This window comes from Heloderma suspectum, chromosome 2 (genome assembly GCF_057233095.1).
Source record: "Heloderma suspectum isolate Gila_16-S chromosome 2, 16-S_ref, whole genome shotgun sequence".
In the NCBI taxonomy this organism is placed as follows: Eukaryota; Metazoa; Chordata; class Lepidosauria; order Squamata; family Helodermatidae; genus Heloderma; species Heloderma suspectum.
Window position 1 is genome coordinate 145,421,601 of NC_139459.1, and position 19,850 is coordinate 145,441,450.

A 19,850-nucleotide genomic window follows, 5' to 3' on the forward strand; every position below is an offset into this window, starting at 1 on the left:
CTAACTAGAGTCTTGGCCCTAATTTTCTTGTGCAACTGAAAAATTCCCCCGACCAAACGGTGTACAAAAAGAAAGTAGGCAAGCTATCCCGATGGCCCACTCAGTCTGTTTCACCAAGCTAGGCTGCACCGAAGCCCAGGATCACGCTTGGGATCCGCAGTCTCCCCAACCCTAACCCTAACTTGAGTTTTAACACAAATTTTCTTGTGCAACTGAAACGATACCCCGTCCTTACAGTGCACAGAAAGCCAGTAGGAAAGCTATCCCGATGGCCCACTCAGTCTGTTTCACCAAGCTAGGCTACAGCGAAGCCCAGGATCTCGCCTGGGAAGCCCAGTCTCCCCAACCCTGACCCTAACTTGAGTCTTAACCCTAATTTTCTTGTGCAAGTGAAACAACCCCCCGTCCATACGGTTTAGAAAAAGTCAGTAGGCAAGCCATCCCGATTGCCAACTCAATCTGTTCCACCAAGCTAGCCTTCACAAAGGCCCTGGTTGCTGCCTGGGAAGCACAGTCTCCCCAACCCAGCCCTAACTTGGGTATTAATCCTAATTTTCCTGTGCAACTGAAACATCCCCTCGTCCATGCACCGTACAAAAAGACAGTAGGCAAGCCATCCCGATTGCCAACTCAATGTGTTCCACCAAGCTAGCCTTCACAGAGGCCCTGGTTGTTCCCTGGGAAGCACAGTCTCCCCAACCCAGCCCTAACTTGAGTCTTCTTAACCCTAATTTTCTTGTGCAAGTGAAACATCCCCCCGTCCATACGGTTTAGAAAAAGTCAGTAGGCAAGCGAACCCGATTGCCAACTCAATCTGTTCCAACAAGCTAGCCTTCACAGAGGCCCTGGTTCCTGCCTGGGAAGCACAGTCTCTACAACCCAGCCCTCACTTGGGTATTAATCCTAATTTTCCTGTGCAACTGAAACATCCCCTCGTCCATACAGCGTACAAAAAGACAGTAGGCAAGCAATCCTGATGGCCCACTCAGTCTGTTTCACCAGGCTCGGCTTCATCGAGTCCGTAGTTCCTGCCTGGGAAGCACAGCCTCCATAACCCTAACGCTAATTTGGGTGTTAATGCTAATGTTCTTCTGCAATGGAAACATCCCCCCATGGATAAGGTGTACTAAAACGGAGTAGGGAAGCCATCCTGGTGGCCCACTCAAGTCTGTTTCACCAAGCTAGGCTTCACAGAAGGTCTGGTTCCCTCCAGGGAAGCCTAGACTCCCCAACCTTACCCCTAACTAGAGTCTTGGCCCTAATTTTCTTGTCAACTGAAACATTCCCCCGTCCAAATGGTGTACAAAAAGAAAGTAGGCAAGCTATCCCGATGGCCCACTCAGTCTGTTTCACCAAGCTAGGCTGCACCGAAGCCCAGGATCACGCTTGGGATCCGCAGTCTCCCCAACCCTAACCGTAACTTGAGTTTTAACACAAATTTTCTTGTGCAACTGAAACGATACCCCGTCCTTACAGTGCACAGAAAGCCAGTAGGCAAGCTATCCCGATGGCCCACTCAGTCTGTTTCACCAAGCTAGGCTACACCGACGCCCATGATCCCACCTGGGAAGCCCAGTCTCCCCAACCCTAACCCTAACTTGAGTCTTAACCCTAATTTTCTTGTGCAAGTGAAACATCCCCCCGTCCATACGGTTTAGAAAAAGTCAGTAGGCAAGCGAACCCGATTGCCAACTCAATCTGTTCCAACAAGCTAGCCTTCACAGTGGCCCTGGTTCCTGCCTGGGAAGCACAGTCTCCACAACCCAGCCCTCACTTGGGTATTAATCCTAATTTTCCTGTGCAACTGAAACATCCCCTCGTCCATACAGCGTACAAAAAGACAGTAGGCAAGCAATCCGGATGGCCCACTCAGTCTGTTTCACCAGGCTCGGCTTCATCGAGGCCGTAGTTCCTGCCTGGGAAGCCCAGCCTCCATAACCCTAACCCTAATTTGGGTGTTAATGCTAATGTTCTTCTGCAATGGAAACATCCCCCCATGGATAAGGTGTACTAAAACGGAGTAGGGAAGCCATCCTGGTGGCCCACTCAAGTCTGTTTCACCAAGCTAGGCTTCACAGAAGGTCTGGTTCCCTCCAGGGAAGCCTAGACTCCCCAACCTTACCCCTAACTAGAGTCTTGGCCCTAATTTTCTTGTCAACTGAAACATTCCCCCGTCCAAACGGTGTACAAAAAGAAAGTAGGCAAGCTATCCCGATGGCCCACTCAGTCTGTTTCACCAAGCTAGGCTGCACCGAAGCCCAGGATCACGCTTGGGATCCGCAGTCTCCCCAACCCTAACCGTAACTTGAGTTTTAACACAAATTTTCTTGTGCAACTGAAACGATACCCCGTCCTTACAGTGCACAGAAAGCCAGTAGGCAAGCTATCCCGATGGCCCACTCAGTCTGTTTCAGCAAGCTAGGCTACACCGACGCCCAGGATCCCACCTGGGAAGCCCGGTCTACCCAACCCTAACCCTAACTTGAGTCTTAACCCTAATTTTCTTGTGCAAATGAAACATCCTCCCGTCCATACGGTTTAGAAAAAGTCAGTAGGCAAGCCATCCCGATTGCCAACTCAATGTGTTCCACCAAGCTAGCCTTCACAGAGGCCCTGGTTGCTACCTGGGAAGCACAGTCTCCCCAACCCAGCCCTAACTTGAGTCTTCTTAACCCTAATTTTCTTGTGCAAGTGAAACATCCCCCCGTCCATACGGTTTAGAAAAAGTCAGTAGGCAAGCGAACCCGATTGCCAACTCAATCTGTTCCAACAAGCTAGCCTTCACAGAGGCCCTGGTTCCTGCCTGGGAAGCACAGTCTCCACAACCCAGCCCTCACTTGGGTATTAATCCTAATTTTCCTGTGCAACTGAAACATCCCCTCGTCCATACAGCGTACAAAAAGACAGTAGGCAAGCAATCCGGATGGCCCACTCAGTCTGTTTCACCAGGCTCGGCTTCATCGAGGCCGTAGTTCCTGCCTGGGAAGCCCAGCCTCCATAACCCTAACCCTAATTTGGGTGTTAATGCTAATGTTCTTCTGCAATGGAAACATCCCCCCATGGATAAGGTGTACTAAAACGGAGTAGGGAAGCCATCCTGGTGGCCCACTCAAGTCTGTTTCACCAAGCTAGGCTTCACAGAAGGTCTGGTTCCCTCCAGGGAAGCCTAGACTCCCCAACCTTACCCCTAACTAGAGTCTTGGCCCTAATTTTCTTGTCAACTGAAACATTCCCCCGTCCAAACGGTGTACAAAAAGAAAGTAGGCAAGCTATCCCGATGGCCCACTCAGTCTGTTTCACCAAGCTAGGCTGCACCGAAGCCCAGGATCACGCTTGGGATCCGCAGTCTCCCCAACCCTAACCGTAACTTGAGTTTTAACACAAATTTTCTTGTGCAACTGAAACGATACCCCGTCCTTACAGTGCACAGAAAGCCAGTAGGCAAGCTATCCCGATGGCCCACTCAGTCTGTTTCACCAAGCTAGGCTACACCGACGCCCAGGATCCCACCTGGGAAGCCCGGTCTCCCCAACCCTAACCCTAACTTGAGTCTTAACCCTAATTTTCTTGTGCAAATGAAACATCCTCCCGTCCATACGGTTTAGAAAAAGTCAGTAGGCAAGCCATCCCGATTGCCAACTCAATGTGTTCCACCAAGCTAGCCTTCACAGAGGCCCTGGTTGCTACCTGGGAAGCACAGTCTCCCCAACCCAGCCCTAACTTGAGTCTTCTTAACCCTAATTTTCTTGTGCAAGTGAAACATCCCCCCGTCCATACGGTTTAGAAAAAGTCAGTAGGCAAGCGAACCCGATTGCCAACTCAATCTGTTCCAACAAGCTAGCCTTCACAGAGGCCCTGGTTCCTGCCTGGGAAGCACAGTCTCCACAACCCAGCCCTCACTTGGGTATTAATCCTAATTTTCCTGTGCAACTGAAACATCCCCTCGTCCATACAGTGTACAAAAAGACAGTAGGCAAGCAATCCTGATGGCCCACTCAGTCTGTTTCACCAGGCTCGGCTTCATCGAGGCCGTAGTTCTTGCCTGGGAAGCCCAGCCTCCATAACCCTAACCCTAATTTGGGTCTTAGTGCTAATGTTCTTCTGCAATGGAAACATCCCCCCATGGATACGGTGTACTAAAACGGAGTAGGGAAGCCATCCTGGTGGCCCACTCAAGTCTGTTTCACTAAGCTAGGCTTCACAGAGGGTCTGGTTCCCTCCAGGGAAGCCTAGCCTCCCCAACCTTACCCCTAACTAGAGTCTTGGCCCTAATTTTCTTGTGCAACTGAAACATTCCCCCGTCCAAACGGTGAACAAAAAGAAAGTAGGCAAGCTATCCTGATGCCCCACTTAGTCTGTTTCACCAAGCTAGGCTGCACCGAAGCCCAGGATCACGCTTGGGATCCGCAGTCTCCCCAACCCTAACCCTAACTTGAGTTTTAACACAAATTTTCTTGTGCAAGTGAAACATCCCCCCGTCCATACGGTTTAGAAAAAGTCAGTAGGCAAGCCATCCCGATTGCCAACTCAATATGTTCCACCAAACTAGCCTTCACAGAGGCCCTGGTTGCTGCCTGGGAAGCACAGTCTCCCCAACCCAGCCCTAACTTGGGTATTAATCCTAATTTTCCTGTGCAACTGAAACATCCCCTCGTCCATACAGCGTACAAAAAGACAGTAGGCAAGCTATCCCGATGGCCCACTCAGTCTCTTTCACCAAGCTAGGCTACACCGACGCCCAGGATCCCGCCTGGGAAGCCCAGTCTCCCCAACCCTGACCCTAACTTGAGTCTTAACCCTAATTTTCTCGTGCAAGTGAAACATCCTCCCGTCCTTACGGTTTAGAAAAAGTCAGTAGGCAAGCCATCCCGATTGCCAACTCAATCTGTTTCACCAAGCTAGCCTTCACAGAGGCCCTGGTTCCTGCCTGGGAAGCCCGGTCTCACCAACCCTATCCCTAACTTGAGGCTTCTTAACCCTAATTTTCTTGTGCAAGTGAAACATCCCCCCGTCCATACGGTTTAGAAAAAGTCAGTAGGCAAGCGAACCCGATTGCCAACTCAATCTGTTCCAACAAGCTAGCCTTCACAGACGCCCTGGTTGCTGCCTGGGAAGCACAGTCTCCCCAACCAAGCCCTCACTTGGGTATTAATCCTAATTTTCCTGTGCAACTGAAACATCCCCTCGTCCATACAGCATACAAAAAGACAGTAGTCAAGCAGTCCTGATGGCCCACTCAGTCTGTTTCACCAAGCTAGGCTACACCGACGCCCAGGATCCCGCCTGGGAAGCCCAGTCTCCCCAACCCTAACCCTAACTTGCATCTTAACTCTAATTTTCTTGTGCAAGTGAAACATCCCTCCGTCCATACTGTTTAGAAAAAGTCAGTAGGCAAGCCATCCCGATTGCCAACTCAATCTGTTCCACCAAGCTAGCCTTCACAGAGGCCCTGGTTGCTGCCTGGGAAGCACAGTCTCCCCATCCCAGCCCTAACTAGGGTATTAATCCTAATTTTCCTGTGCAACTGAAACATCCCCTCGTCCATACAGCGTACAAAAAGACAGTAGGCAAGCAATCCTGATGGCCCACTCAGTCTGTTTCACCAGGCTCGGCTTCATCGAGGCCGTAGTTCCTGCCTGGGAAGCCCAGCCTCCATAACCCTAACCCTAATTTGGGTGTTAATGCTAATGTTCTTCTGCAATGAAAACATCCCCCCATGGATACGGTGTACTAAAACGGAGTAGGGAAGCCATCCTCGTGGCCCAATCAAGTCTGTTTCACCAAGCTAGGCTTCACAGAGGGTGTGGTTCCCTCCAGGGAAGCCTAGCCTCCCCAACCTTACCCCTAACTAGAGTCTTGGCCCTAATTTTCTTGTGCAACTGAAACATTCCCCCGTCCAAACGGTGTACAAAAAGAAAGTAGGCAAGCTATCCCGATGCCCCACTCAGTCTGTTTCACCAAGCTAGGCTGCACCAAAGCCCAGGATCACGCTTGGGATCCGCAGTCTACCCAACCCTAACCCTAACTTGAGTTTTAACACAAATTTTCTTGTGCAACTGAAACGATACCCCGTCCTTACAGTGCACAGAAAGCCAGTAGGAAAGCTATCCCGATGGCCCACTCAGTCTGTTTCACCAAGCTAGGCTACACCGACGCCCAGGATCCCGCCTGGGAAGCCCAGTCTCCCCAACCCTAACCCTAACTTGAGTCTTAACCCTAATTTTCTTGTGCAAGTGAAACATCCCTCCGTCCATACGGTTTAGAAAAAGTCAGTAGGCAAGCCATCCCGATTGCCAACTCAATCTGTTCCACCAAGCTAGCCTTCACAGAGGCCCTGGTTGCTTCCTGGGAAGCACAGTCTCCCCACCCCAGCCCTAGCTTGGGTATTAATCCTAATTTTCCTGTGCAACTGAAACATCCCCTCGTCCATACAGCGTACAAAAAGACAGTAGGCAAGCAATCCTGATGGCCCACTCAGTCTGTTTCACCAGGCTCGGCTTCATCGAGGCCGTAGTTCCTGCCTGGGAAGCCCAGCCTCCATAACCCTAACCCTAATTTGGGTCTTAATGCTAATGTTCTTCTGCAATGGAAACATCCCCCCATGGATACGGTGTACTAAAACGGAGTAGGGAAGCCTTCCTGGTGGCCCACTCCAGTCTGTTTCACCAAGCTAGGCTTCACAGAGGGTCTGGTTCCCTCCAGGGAAGCCTAGCCTCCCCAACCTTACCCCTAACTAGAGTCTTGGCCCTAATTTTCTTGTGCAACTGAAACATACCCCGAACAAACGGTGTACAAAAAGAAAGTAGGCAAGCTATCCCGATGCCCCACTCAGTCTGTTTCACCAAGCTAGGCTGCACCGAAGCCCAGGATCACGCTTCGGATCCGCAGTCTCCCCAACCCTAACCCTAACTTGAATTTTTACACAAATTTTCTTGTGCAACTGAAACGATACCCCGTCCTTACAGTGCACAGAAAGCCAGTAGGAAAGCTATCCCGATGGCCCACTCAGTCTGTTTCACCAAGCTAGGCTACACCGAAGCCCAGGATCCCGCCTGGGAAGCCCAGTCTCCCCAACCCTAACCCTAACTTGAGTCTTAACCCTAATTTTCTTGTGCAAATGAAACATCCCTCCGTCCATCCGGTTTAGAAAAAGTCAGTAGGCAAGCCATCCCGATTGCCAACTCAATCTGTTCCAACAAGCTAGCCTTCACAGAGGCCCTGGTTGCTGCCTGGGAAGCACAGTCTCCCCAACCCAGCCCTCACTTGGGTATTAATCCTAATTTTCCTGTGCAACTGAAACATCCCCTCGTCCATACAGCGTACAAAAAGACAATAGGCAAGCAATCCTGATGGCCCACTCAGTCTGTTTCACCAGGCTCGGCTTCATCGAGGCCGTAGTTCCTGCCTGGGAAGCCCAGCCTCCATAACCCTAACCCTAATTTGGGTCTTAATGCTAATATTCTTCTGCAATGGAAACATCCCCCCATGGATACGGTGTACTAAAACGGAGTAGGGAAGCCATCCTGTTGGGCCACTCAAGTCTATTTCACCAAGCTAGGCTTCACAGAGGGTCTGGTTCCCTCCAGGGAAGCCTAGCCTCCCCAACCTTACCCCTAACTAGAGTCTTGGCCCTAATTTTCTTGTGCAACTGAAACATTCCCCCGTCCAAACGGTGTACAAAAAGAAAGTAGGCAAGCTATCCCGATGGCCCACTCAGTCTGTTTCACCAAGCTAGGCTGCACCGAAGCCCAGGATCCCGCCTGGGAAGCCCAGTCTCCCCAACCCTAACCCTAACTTGAGTCTTAACCCTAATTTTCTTGTGCAAGTGAAACATCCCCCCATCCATACGGTTTAGAAAAAGTCAGTAGGCAAGCCATCCCGACTGCCAACTCAATCTGTTCCACCAAGCTAGCCTTCACAGAGGCCCTGGTTGCTGCCTGGGAAGCACAGTCTCCCCAACCCAGCCCTAACTTGGGTATTAATCCTAATTTTCCTGTGCAACTGAAACATCCCCTCGTCCATACAGCGTACAAAAAGACAGTAGGCAAGCAATCCTGATGGCCCACTCAGTCTGTTTCACCAGGCTCGGCTTCATCGAGGCCGTAGTTCCTGCCTGGGAAGCCCAGCCTCCATAACCCTAACCCTAATTTGGGTCTTAATGCTAATGTTCTTCTGCAATGGAAACATCCCCCCATGGATACGGTGTACTAAAACGGAGTAGGGAAGCCATCCTGGTGGCCCATTCCAGTCTGTTTCACCAAGCTAGGCTTCACAGAGGGTCTGGTTCCCTCCAGGGAAGCCTAGCCTCCCCAACCTTACCCCTAACTAGAGTCTTGGCCCTAATTTTCTTGTGCAACTGAAACATTCCCCTGTCCAAACGGTGTACAAAAAGAAAGTAGGCAAGCTATCCCGATGGCCCACTCAGTCTTTTTCACCAAGCTAGGCTGCACCGAAGCCCAGGATCACGCTTCGGATCCGCAGTCTCCCCAACCCTAACCCTAACTTGAATTTTTACACAAATTTTCTTGTGCAACTGAAACGATACCCCGTCCTTACAGTGCACAGAAAGACAGTAGGAAAGCTATCCCGATGGCCCACTCAGTCTGTTTCACCAAGCTAGGCTACACCGAAGCCCAGGATCCCGCCTGGGAAGCCCAGTCTCCCCAACCCTAACCCTAACTTGAGTCTTAACCCTAATTTTCTTGTGCAAGTGAAACATCCCTCCGTCCATACGGTTTAGAAAAAGTCAGTAGGCAAGCCATCCCGATTGCCAACTCAATCTGTTCCAACAAGCTAGCCTTCACAGAGTCCCTGGTTGCTGCCTGGGAAGCACAGTCTCCCCAACCCAGCCCTCACTTGGGTATTAATCCTAATTTTCCTGTGCAACTGAAACATCCCCTCGTCCATACAGCGTACAAAAAGACAGTAGGCAAGCAATCCTGATGGCCCACTCAGTCTGTTTCACCAGGCTCGGCTTCATCGAGTCCGTAGTTCCTGCCTGGGAAGCCCAGCCTCCATAACCCTAACGCTAATTTGGGTGTTAATGCTAATGTTCTTCTGCAATGGAAACATCCCCCCATGGATACGGTGTACTAAAACGGAGTACGGAAGCCATCCTGGTGGCCCACTCAAGTCTGTTTCACCAAGCTAGGCTTCACAGAAGGTCTGGTTCCCTCCAGGGAAGCCTAGACTCCCCAACCTTACCCCTAACTAGAGTCTTGGCCCTAATTTTCTTGTCAACTGAAACATTCCCCCGTCCAAACGGTGTACAAAAAGAAAGTAGGCAAGCTATCCCGATGGCCCACTCAGTCTGTTTCACCAAGCTAGGCTGCACCGAAGCCCAGGATCACGCTTGGGATCCGCAGTCTCCCCAACCCTAACCGTAACTTGAGTTTTAACACAAATTTTCTTGTGCAACTGAAACGATACCCCGTCCTTACAGTGCACAGAAAGCCAGTAGGCAAGCTATCCCGATGGCCCACTCAGTCTGTTTCACCAAGCTAGGCTACACCGACGCCCAGGATCCCACCTGGGAAGCCCAGTCTCCCCAACCCTAACCCTAACTTGAGTCTTAACCCTAATTTTCTTGTGCAAGTGAAACATCCCCCCGTCCATACGGTTTAGAAAAAGTCAGTAGGCAAGCGAACCCGATTGCCAACTCAATCTGTTCCAACAAGCTAGCCTTCACAGAGGCCCTGGTTCCTGCCTGGGAAGCACAGTCTCCACAACCCAGCCCTAACTTGAGTCTTCTTAACCCTAATTTTCTTGTGCAAGTGAAACATCCCCCCGTCCATACGGTTTAGAAAAAGTCAGTAGGCAAGCGAACCCGATTGCCAACTCAATCTGTTCCAACAAGCTAGCCTTCACAGAGGCCCTGGTTCCTGCCTGGGAAGCACAGTCTCCACAACCCAGCCCTCACTTGGGTATTAATCCTAATTTTCCAGTGCAACTGAAACATCCCCTCGTCCATACAGCGTACAAAAAGACAGTAGGCAAGCAATCCTGATGGCCCACTCAGTCTGTTTCACCAGGTTCGGCTTCATCGAGGCCGTAGTTCCTGCCTGGGAAGCCCAGGCTCCATAACCCTAACCCTAACTTGGGTGTTAATGCTAATGTTCTTCTGCAATGGAAACATCCCCCCATGGATACGGTGTACTAAAACGGAGTAGGGAAGCCATCCTGGTGGCCCACTCAAGTCTGTTTCACCAAGCTATGCTTCACAGAAGGTCTGGTTCCCTCCAGGGAAGCCTAGACTCCCCAACCTTACCCCTAACTAGAGTCTTGGCCCTAATTTTCTTGTCAACTGAAACATTCCCCCATCCAAACGGTGTACAAAAAGAAAGTAGGCAAGCTATCCCGATGGCCCACTCAGTCTGTTTCACCAAGCTAGGCTGCACCGAAGCCCAGGATCACGCTTGGGATCCGCAGTCTCCCCAACCCTAACCCTTACTTGAGTTTTAACACAAATTTTCTTGTGCAACTGAAATGATACCCCGTCCTTACAGTGCACAGAAAGCCAGTAGGAAAGCTATCCCGATGGCCCACTCAGTCTTTTTCACCAAGCTAGGCTACACCGACGCCCATGATCCCGCCTGGGAAGCCCAGTCTCCCCAACCCTAACCCTAACTTGAGTCTTAACCCTAATTTTCTTGTGCAAGTGAAACATCACTCCGTCCATACGGTTTAGAAAAAGTCAGTAGGCAAGCCATCCCGACTGCCAACTCAATCTGTTCCACCAAGCTAGCCTTCACAGAGGCCCTGGTTGCTGCCTGGGAAGCACAGTCTCCCCAACCCAGCCCTAACTTGGGTATTAATCCTAATTTTCCTGTGCAACTGAAACATCCCCTCGTCCATACAGCGTACAAAAAGACAGTAGGCAAGCAATCCTGATGGCCCACTCAGTCTGTTTCACCAGGCTCGGCTTCATCGAGGCCATAGTTCCTGCCTGGGAAGCCCAGCCTCCATAACCCTAACCCTAATTTGGGTGTTAATGCTAATGTTCTTCTGCAATGGAAACATCCCCCCATGGATACGGTGTACTAAAACGGAGTAGGGAAGCCATCCTGGTGGCCCATTCCAGTCTGTTTCACCAAGCTAGGCTTCACAGAGGGTCTGGTTCCCTCCAGGGAAGCCTAGCCTCCCCAACCTTACCCCTAACTAGAGTCTTGGCCCTAATTTTCTTGTGCAACTGAAACATTCCCCTGTCCAAACGGTGTACAAAAAGAAAGTAGGCAAGCTATCCCGATGGCCCACTCAGTCTTTTTCACCAAGCTAGGCTGCACCGAAGCCCAGGATCACGCTTCGGATCCGCAGTCTCCCCAACCCTAACCCTAACTTGAATTTTTACACAAATTTTCTTGTGCAACTGAAACGATACCCCGTCCTTACAGTGCACAGAAAGACAGTAGGAAAGCTATCCCGATGGCCCACTCAGTCTGTTTCACCAAGCTAGGCTACACCGAAGCCCAGGATCCCGCCTGGGAAGCCCAGTCTCCCCAACCCTAACCCTAACTTGAGTCTTAACCCTAATTTTCTTGTGCAAGTGAAACATCCCTCCGTCCATACGGTTTAGAAAAAGTCAGTAGGCAAGCCATCCCGATTGCCAACTCAATCTGTTCCAACAAGCTAGCCTTCACAGAGTCCCTGGTTGCTGCCTGGGAAGCACAGTCTCCCCAACCCAGCCCTCACTTGGGTATTAATCCTAATTTTCCTGTGCAACTGAAACATCCCCTCGTCCATACAGCGTACAAAAAGACAGTAGGCAAGCAATCCTGATGGCCCACTCAGTCTGTTTCACCAGGCTCGGCTTCATCGAGTCCGTAGTTCCTGCCTGGGAAGCCCAGCCTCCATAACCCTAACGCTAATTTGGGTGTTAATGCTAATGTTCTTCTGCAATGGAAACATCCCCCCATGGATACGGTGTACTAAAACGGAGTACGGAAGCCATCCTGGTGGCCCACTCAAGTCTGTTTCACCAAGCTAGGCTTCACAGAAGGTCTGGTTCCCTCCAGGGAAGCCTAGACTCCCCAACCTTACCCCTAACTAGAGTCTTGGCCCTAATTTTCTTGTCAACTGAAACATTCCCCCGTCCAAACGGTGTACAAAAAGAAAGTAGGCAAGCTATCCCGATGGCCCACTCAGTCTGTTTCACCAAGCTAGGCTGCACCGAAGCCCAGGATCACGCTTGGGATCCGCAGTCTCCCCAACCCTAACCGTAACTTGAGTTTTAACACAAATTTTCTTGTGCAACTGAAACGATACCCCGTCCTTACAGTGCACAGAAAGCCAGTAGGCAAGCTATCCCGATGGCCCACTCAGTCTGTTTCACCAAGCTAGGCTACACCGACGCCCAGGATCCCACCTGGGAAGCCCAGTCTCCCCAACCCTAACCCTAACTTGAGTCTTAACCCTAATTTTCTTGTGCAAGTGAAACATCCCCCCGTCCATACGGTTTAGAAAAAGTCAGTAGGCAAGCGAACCCGATTGCCAACTCAATCTGTTCCAACAAGCTAGCCTTCACAGAGGCCCTGGTTCCTGCCTGGGAAGCACAGTCTCCACAACCCAGCCCTAACTTGAGTCTTCTTAACCCTAATTTTCTTGTGCAAGTGAAACATCCCCCCGTCCATACGGTTTAGAAAAAGTCAGTAGGCAAGCGAACCCGATTGCCAACTCAATCTGTTCCAACAAGCTAGCCTTCACAGAGGCCCTGGTTCCTGCCTGGGAAGCACAGTCTCCACAACCCAGCCCTCACTTGGGTATTAATCCTAATTTTCCAGTGCAACTGAAACATCCCCTCGTCCATACAGCGTACAAAAAGACAGTAGGCAAGCAATCCTGATGGCCCACTCAGTCTGTTTCACCAGGTTCGGCTTCATCGAGGCCGTAGTTCCTGCCTGGGAAGCCCAGGCTCCATAACCCTAACCCTAACTTGGGTGTTAATGCTAATGTTCTTCTGCAATGGAAACATCCCCCCATGGATACGGTGTACTAAAACGGAGTAGGGAAGCCATCCTGGTGGCCCACTCAAGTCTGTTTCACCAAGCTATGCTTCACAGAAGGTCTGGTTCCCTCCAGGGAAGCCTAGACTCCCCAACCTTACCCCTAACTAGAGTCTTGGCCCTAATTTTCTTGTCAACTGAAACATTCCCCCATCCAAACGGTGTACAAAAAGAAAGTAGGCAAGCTATCCCGATGGCCCACTCAGTCTGTTTCACCAAGCTAGGCTGCACCGAAGCCCAGGATCACGCTTGGGATCCGCAGTCTCCCCAACCCTAACCCTTACTTGAGTTTTAACACAAATTTTCTTGTGCAACTGAAATGATACCCCGTCCTTACAGTGCACAGAAAGCCAGTAGGAAAGCTATCCCGATGGCCCACTCAGTCTTTTTCACCAAGCTAGGCTACACCGACGCCCATGATCCCGCCTGGGAAGCCCAGTCTCCCCAACCCTAACCCTAACTTGAGTCTTAACCCTAATTTTCTTGTGCAAGTGAAACATCACTCCGTCCATACGGTTTAGAAAAAGTCAGTAGGCAAGCCATCCCGACTGCCAACTCAATCTGTTCCACCAAGCTAGCCTTCACAGAGGCCCTGGTTGCTGCCTGGGAAGCACAGTCTCCCCAACCCAGCCCTAACTTGGGTATTAATCCTAATTTTCCTGTGCAACTGAAACATCCCCTCGTCCATACAGCGTACAAAAAGACAGTAGGCAAGCAATCCTGATGGCCCACTCAGTCTGTTTCACCAGGCTCGGCTTCATCGAGGCCATAGTTCCTGCCTGGGAAGCCCAGCCTCCATAACCCTAACCCTAATTTGGGTGTTAATGCTAATGTTCTTCTGCAATGGAAACATCCCCCCATGGATACGGTGTACTAAAACGGAGTAGGGAAGCCATCCTGGTGGCCCATTCCAGTCTGTTTCACCAAGCTAGGCTTCACAGAGGGTCTGGTTCCCTCCAGGGAAGCCTAGCCTCCCCAACCTTACCCCTAACTAGAGTCTTGGCCCTAATTTTCTTGTGCAACTGAAACATTCCCCTGTCCAAACGGTGTACAAAAAGAAAGTAGGCAAGCTATCCCGATAGCCCACTCAGACTTTTTCACCAAGCTAGGCTGCACCGAAGCCCAGGATCACGCTTCGGATCCGCAGTCTCCCCAACCCTAACCCTAACTTGAATTTTTACACAAATTTTCTTGTGCAACTGAAACGATACCCCGTCCTTACAGTGCACAGAAAGACAGTAGGAAAGCTATCCCGATGGCCCACTCAGTCTGTTTCACCAAGCTAGGCTACACCGAAGCCCAGGATCCCGCCTGGGAAGCCCAGTCTCCCCAACCCTAACCCTAACTTGAGTCTTAACCCTAATTTTCTTGTGCAAGTGAAACATCCCTCCGTCCATACGGTTTAGAAAAAGTCAGTAGGCAAGCCATCCCGATTGCCAACTCAATCTGTTCCAACAAGCTAGCCTTCACAGAGGCCCTGGTTGCTGCCAGGGAAGCACAGTCTCCCCAACCCAGCCCTCACTTGGGTATTAATCCTAATTTTCCTGTGCAACTGAAACATCCCCTCGTCCATACAGCGTACAAAAAGACAGTAGGCAAGCAATCCTGATGGCCCACTCAGTCTGTTTCACCAGGCTCGGCTTCATCGAGTCCGTAGTTCCTGCCTGGGAAGCCCAGCCTCCATAACCCTAACCCTAATTTGGGTCTTAATGCTAATATTCTTCTGCAATGGAAACATCCCCCCATGGATACGGTGTACTAAAACGGAGTAGGGAAGCCATCCTGTTGGGCCACTCAAGTCTATTTCACCAAGCTAGGCTTCACAGAGGCCCTGGTTGCTACCTGGGAAGCACAGTCTCCCCAACCCAGCCCTAACTTGAGTCTTCTTAACCCTAATTTTCTTGTGCAAGTGAAACATCCCCCCGTCCATACGGTTTAGAAAAAGTCAGTAGGCAAGCGAACCCGATTGCCAACTCAATCTGTTCCAACAAGCTAGCCTTCACAGAGGCCCTGGTTCCTGCCTGGGAAGCACAGTCTCCACAACCCAGCCCTCACTTGGGTATTAATCCTAATTTTCCTGTGCAACTGAAACATCCCCTCGTCCATACAGTGTACAAAAAGACAGTAGGCAAGCAATCCTGATGGCCCACTCAGTCTGTTTCACCAGGCTCGGCTTCATCGAGGCCGTAGTTCTTGCCTGGGAAGCCCAGCCTCCATAACCCTAACCCTAATTTGGGTCTTAGTGCTAATGTTCTTCTGCAATGGAAACATCCCCCCATGGATACGGTGTACTAAAACGGAGTAGGGAAGCCATCCTGGTGGCCCACTCAAGTCTGTTTCACTAAGCTAGGCTTCACAGAGGGTCTGGTTCCCTCCAGGGAAGCCTAGCCTCCCCAACCTTACCCCTAACTAGAGTCTTGGCCCTAATTTTCTTGTGCAACTGAAACATTCCCCCGTCCAAACGGTGAACAAAAAGAAAGTAGGCAAGCTATCCTGATGCCCCACTCAGTCTGTTTCACCAAGCTAGGCTGCACCGAAGCCCAGGATCACGCTTGGGATCCGCAGTCTCCCCAACCCTAACCCTAACTTGAGTTTTAACACAAATTTTCTTGTGCAAGTGAAACATCCCCCCGTCCATACGGTTTAGAAAAAGTCAGTAGGCAAGCCATCCCGATTGCCAACTCAATCTGTTCCACCAAACTAGCCTTCACAGAGGCCCTGGTTGCTGCCTGGGAAGCACAGTCTCACCAACCCAGCCCTAACTTGGGTATTAATCCTAATTTTCCTGTGCAACTGAAACATCCCGTCGTCCATACAGCGTACAAAAAGACAGTAGGCAAGCTATCCCGATGGCCCACTCAGTCTCTTTCACCAAGCTAGGCTACACCGACGCCCAGGATCCCGCCTGGGAAGCCCAGTCTCCCCAACCCTGACCCTAACTTGAGTCTTAACCCTAATTTTCTCGTGCAAGTGAAACATCCTCCCGTCCTTACGGTTTAGAAAAAGTCAGTAGGCAAGCCATCCCGATTGCCAACTCAATCTGTTTCACCAAGCTAGCCTTCACAGAGGCCCTGGTTCCTGCCTGGGAAGCCCGGTCTCACCAACCCTATCCCTAACTTGAGGCTTCTTAACCCTAATTTTCTTGTGCAAGTGAAACATCCCCCCGTCCATACGGTTTAGAAAAAGTCAGTAGGCAAGCGAACCCGATTGCCAACTCAATCTGTTCCAACAAGCTAGCCTTCACAGACGCCCTGGTTGCTGCCTGGGAAGCACAGTCTCCCCAACCAAGCCCTCACTTGGGTATTAATCCTAATTTTCCTGTGCAACTGAAACATCCCCTCGTCCATACAGCATACAAAAAGACAGTAGTCAAGCAGTCCTGATGGCCCACTCAGTCTGTTTCACCAAGCTAGGCTACACCGACGCCCAGGATCCCGCCTGGGAAGCCCAGTCTCCCCAACCCTAACCCTAACTTGCATCTTAACTCTAATTTTCTTGTGCAAGTGAAACATCCCTCCGTCCATACTGTTTAGAAAAAGTCAGTAGGCAAGCCATCCCGATTGCCAACTCAATCTGTTCCACCAAGCTAGCCTTCACAGAGGCCCTGGTTGCTGCCTGGGAAGCACAGTCTCCCCATCCCAGCCCTAACTAGGGTATTAATCCTAATTTTCCTGTGCAACTGAAACATCCCCTCGTCCATACAGCGTACAAAAAGACAGTAGGCAAGCAATCCTGATGGCCCACTCAGTCTGTTTCACCAGGCTCGGCTTCATCGAGGCCGTAGTTCCTGCCTGGGAAGCCCAGCCTCCATAACCCTAACCCTAATTTGGGTGTTAATGCTAATGTTCTTCTGCAATGAAAACATCCCCCCATGGATACGGTGTACTAAAACGGAGTAGGGAAGCCATCCTCGTGGCCCAATCAAGTCTGTTTCACCAAGCTAGGCTTCACAGAGGGTGTGGTTCCCTCCAGGGAAGCCTAGCCTCCCCAACCTTACCCCTAACTAGAGTCTTGGCCCTAATTTTCTTGTGCAACTGAAACATTCCCCCGTCCAAACGGTGTACAAAAAGAAAGTAGGCAAGCTATCCCGATGCCCCACTCAGTCTGTTTCACCAAGCTAGGCTGCACCAAAGCCCAGGATCACGCTTGGGATCCGCAGTCTACCCAACCCTAACCCTAACTTGAGTTTTAACACAAATTTTCTTGTGCAACTGAAACGATACCCCGTCCTTACAGTGCACAGAAAGCCAGTAGGAAAGCTATCCCGATGGCCCACTCAGTCTGTTTCACCAAGCTAGGCTACAGCGAAGCCCAGGATCCCGCCAGGGAAGCCCAGTCTCCCCAACCCTGACCCTAACTTGAGGCTTAACCCTAATTTTCTTGTGCAAGTGAAACATCCTCCCGTCCTTACGGTTTAGAAAAAGTCAGTAGGCAAGCCACCCGATTGCCAACTCAATCTGTTCCACCAAGCTAGCCTTCACAGAGGCCCTGGTTGCTGCCTGGGAAGCCCGGTCTCACCAACCCTAACCCTAACTTGAGTCTTCTTAACCCTAATTTTCTTGTGCAAGTGAAACATCCCCCCTTCCATACGGTTTAGAAAAAGTCAGTAGGCAAGCCATCCCGATTGCCAACTCAATCTGTTCCACCAAGCTAGCCTTCACAGAGGCCCTGGTTGCTGCCTGGGAAGCACAGTCTCCCCAACCCAGCCCTAACTTGGGTATTAATCCTAATTTTCCTGTGCAACTGAAACATCCCCTCATCCATACAATGTACAAAAAGACAGTAGGCAAGCTATTCCGATGGCCCACTCAGTCTCTTTCACCAAGCTAGGCTACACCGAAGCCCAGGATCCCGCCTGGGAAGCCCAGTCTCCCCAACCCTGACCCTAACTTGAGTCTTAACCCTAATTTTCTTGTGCAAGTGAAACATCCTCCCGTCCTTACTGTTTAGAAAAAGTCAGTAGGCAAGCCATCCCGATTGCCAACTCAATCTGTTCCACCAAGCTAGCCTTCACAGAGGCCCTGGTTCCTGACTGGGAAGCCCGGTCTCACCAACCCTAACCCTAACTTGAGTCTTCTTAACCCTAATTTTCTTGTGCAAGTGAAACATCCCCCCGTCCATACGGTTTAGAAAAAGTCAGTAGGCAAGCGAACCCGATTGCCAACTCAATCTGTTCCAACAAGCTAGCCTTCACAGACGCCCTGGTTGCTGCCTGGGAAGCACAGTCTCCCCAACCCAGCCCTCACTTGGGTATTAATCCTAATTTTTCTGTGCAACTGAAACATCCCTTCGTCCATACAGCATACAAAAAGACAGTAGGCAAGCAATCCTGATGGCCCACTCAGTCTGTTTCACCAGGCTCGGCTTCATCGAGGCCGTAGTTCCTGCCTGGGAAGCCTAGCCTCCATAACCCTAACCCTAATTTGGGTGTTAATGCTAATGTTCTTCTGCAATGGAAACATCCCCCCATGGACACGATGTACTAAAACGGAGTAGGGAAGCCATCCTGGTGGCCCACTCCAGTCTGTTTCACCAAGCTAGGCTTCACAGAGGGTCTGGTTTCCTCCAGGGAAGCCTAGCCTCCCCAACCTTAACCCTAACTAGAGTCTTGGCCCTAATTTTCTTGTGCAACTGAAACATTCCCCCGTCCAAACGGTGTACAAAAAGAAAGTAGGCAAGCTATCCCGATGGCCCACTCAGTCTTTATCACCAAGCTAGGCTGCACCGACGCCCAGGAACATGCTTGGGATCCACAGTCTCCCCAACCCTAACCCTAACTTGAGTTTTAACACAAATTTTCTTGTGCAACTGAAACGATCCCCGTCCTTACAGTGAACAGAAAGCCAGTAGGAAAGCTATCCCGATGGCCCACTCAGTGTGTTTCACCAAGCTAGGCCACACCGAAGCCCAGGATCCCGCCTGGGAAGCCCAGTCCCCCCAACCCTAACCCTAACTTGCGTCTTAACCCTAATTTTCTTGTCCAAGTGAAACATCCCTCCGTCCATACGGTTTAGATAAAGTTAGTAGGCAAGCCATCCCGATTGCCAACTCAATCTGTTCCACCAAGCTAGCCTTCACAGAGGCCCTGGTTGCTGCCTGGGAAGCACAGTCTCCCCAACCCAGCCCTAACTAGGGTATTAATCCTAATTTTCCTGTGCAACTGAAACATCCCCTCGTCCATACAGCGTACAAAAAGACAGTAGGCAAGCAATCCTGATGGCCCACTCAGTCTGTTTCACCAGGCTCGGCTTCATCGAGGCCGTAGTTCTTGCCTGGGAAGCCCAGCCTCCATAACCCTAACCCTAATTTGGGTCTTAGTGCTAATGTTCTTCTGCAATGGAAACATCCCCCCATGGATACGGTGTACTAAAACGGAGTAGGGAAGCCATCCTGGTGGCCCACTCAAGTCTGTTTCACCATGCTAGGCTTCACAGAGTGTCTGGTTCCCTCCAGGGAAGCCTAGCCTCCCCAACCTTACCCCTAACTAGAGTCTTGGCCCTAATTTTCTTGTGCAACTGAAACATTCCCCCGTCCAAACGGTGAACAAAAAGAAAGTAGGCAAGCTATCCCGATGCCCCACTCAGTCTGTTTCACCAAGCTAGGCTGCACCGAAGCCCAGGATCACGCTTGGGATCCGCAGTCTCCCCAACCCTAACCCTAACTTGAGTTTTAACACAAATTTTCTTGTGCAAGTGAAACATCCCCCCGTCCATACTGTTTAGAAAAAGTCAGTAGGCAAGCCATCCCGATTGCCAACTCAATGTGTTCCACCAAGCTAGCCTTCACAGAGGCCCTGGTTGCTACCTGGGAAGCACAGTCTCCCCAACCCAGCCCTAACTTGAGTCTTCTTAA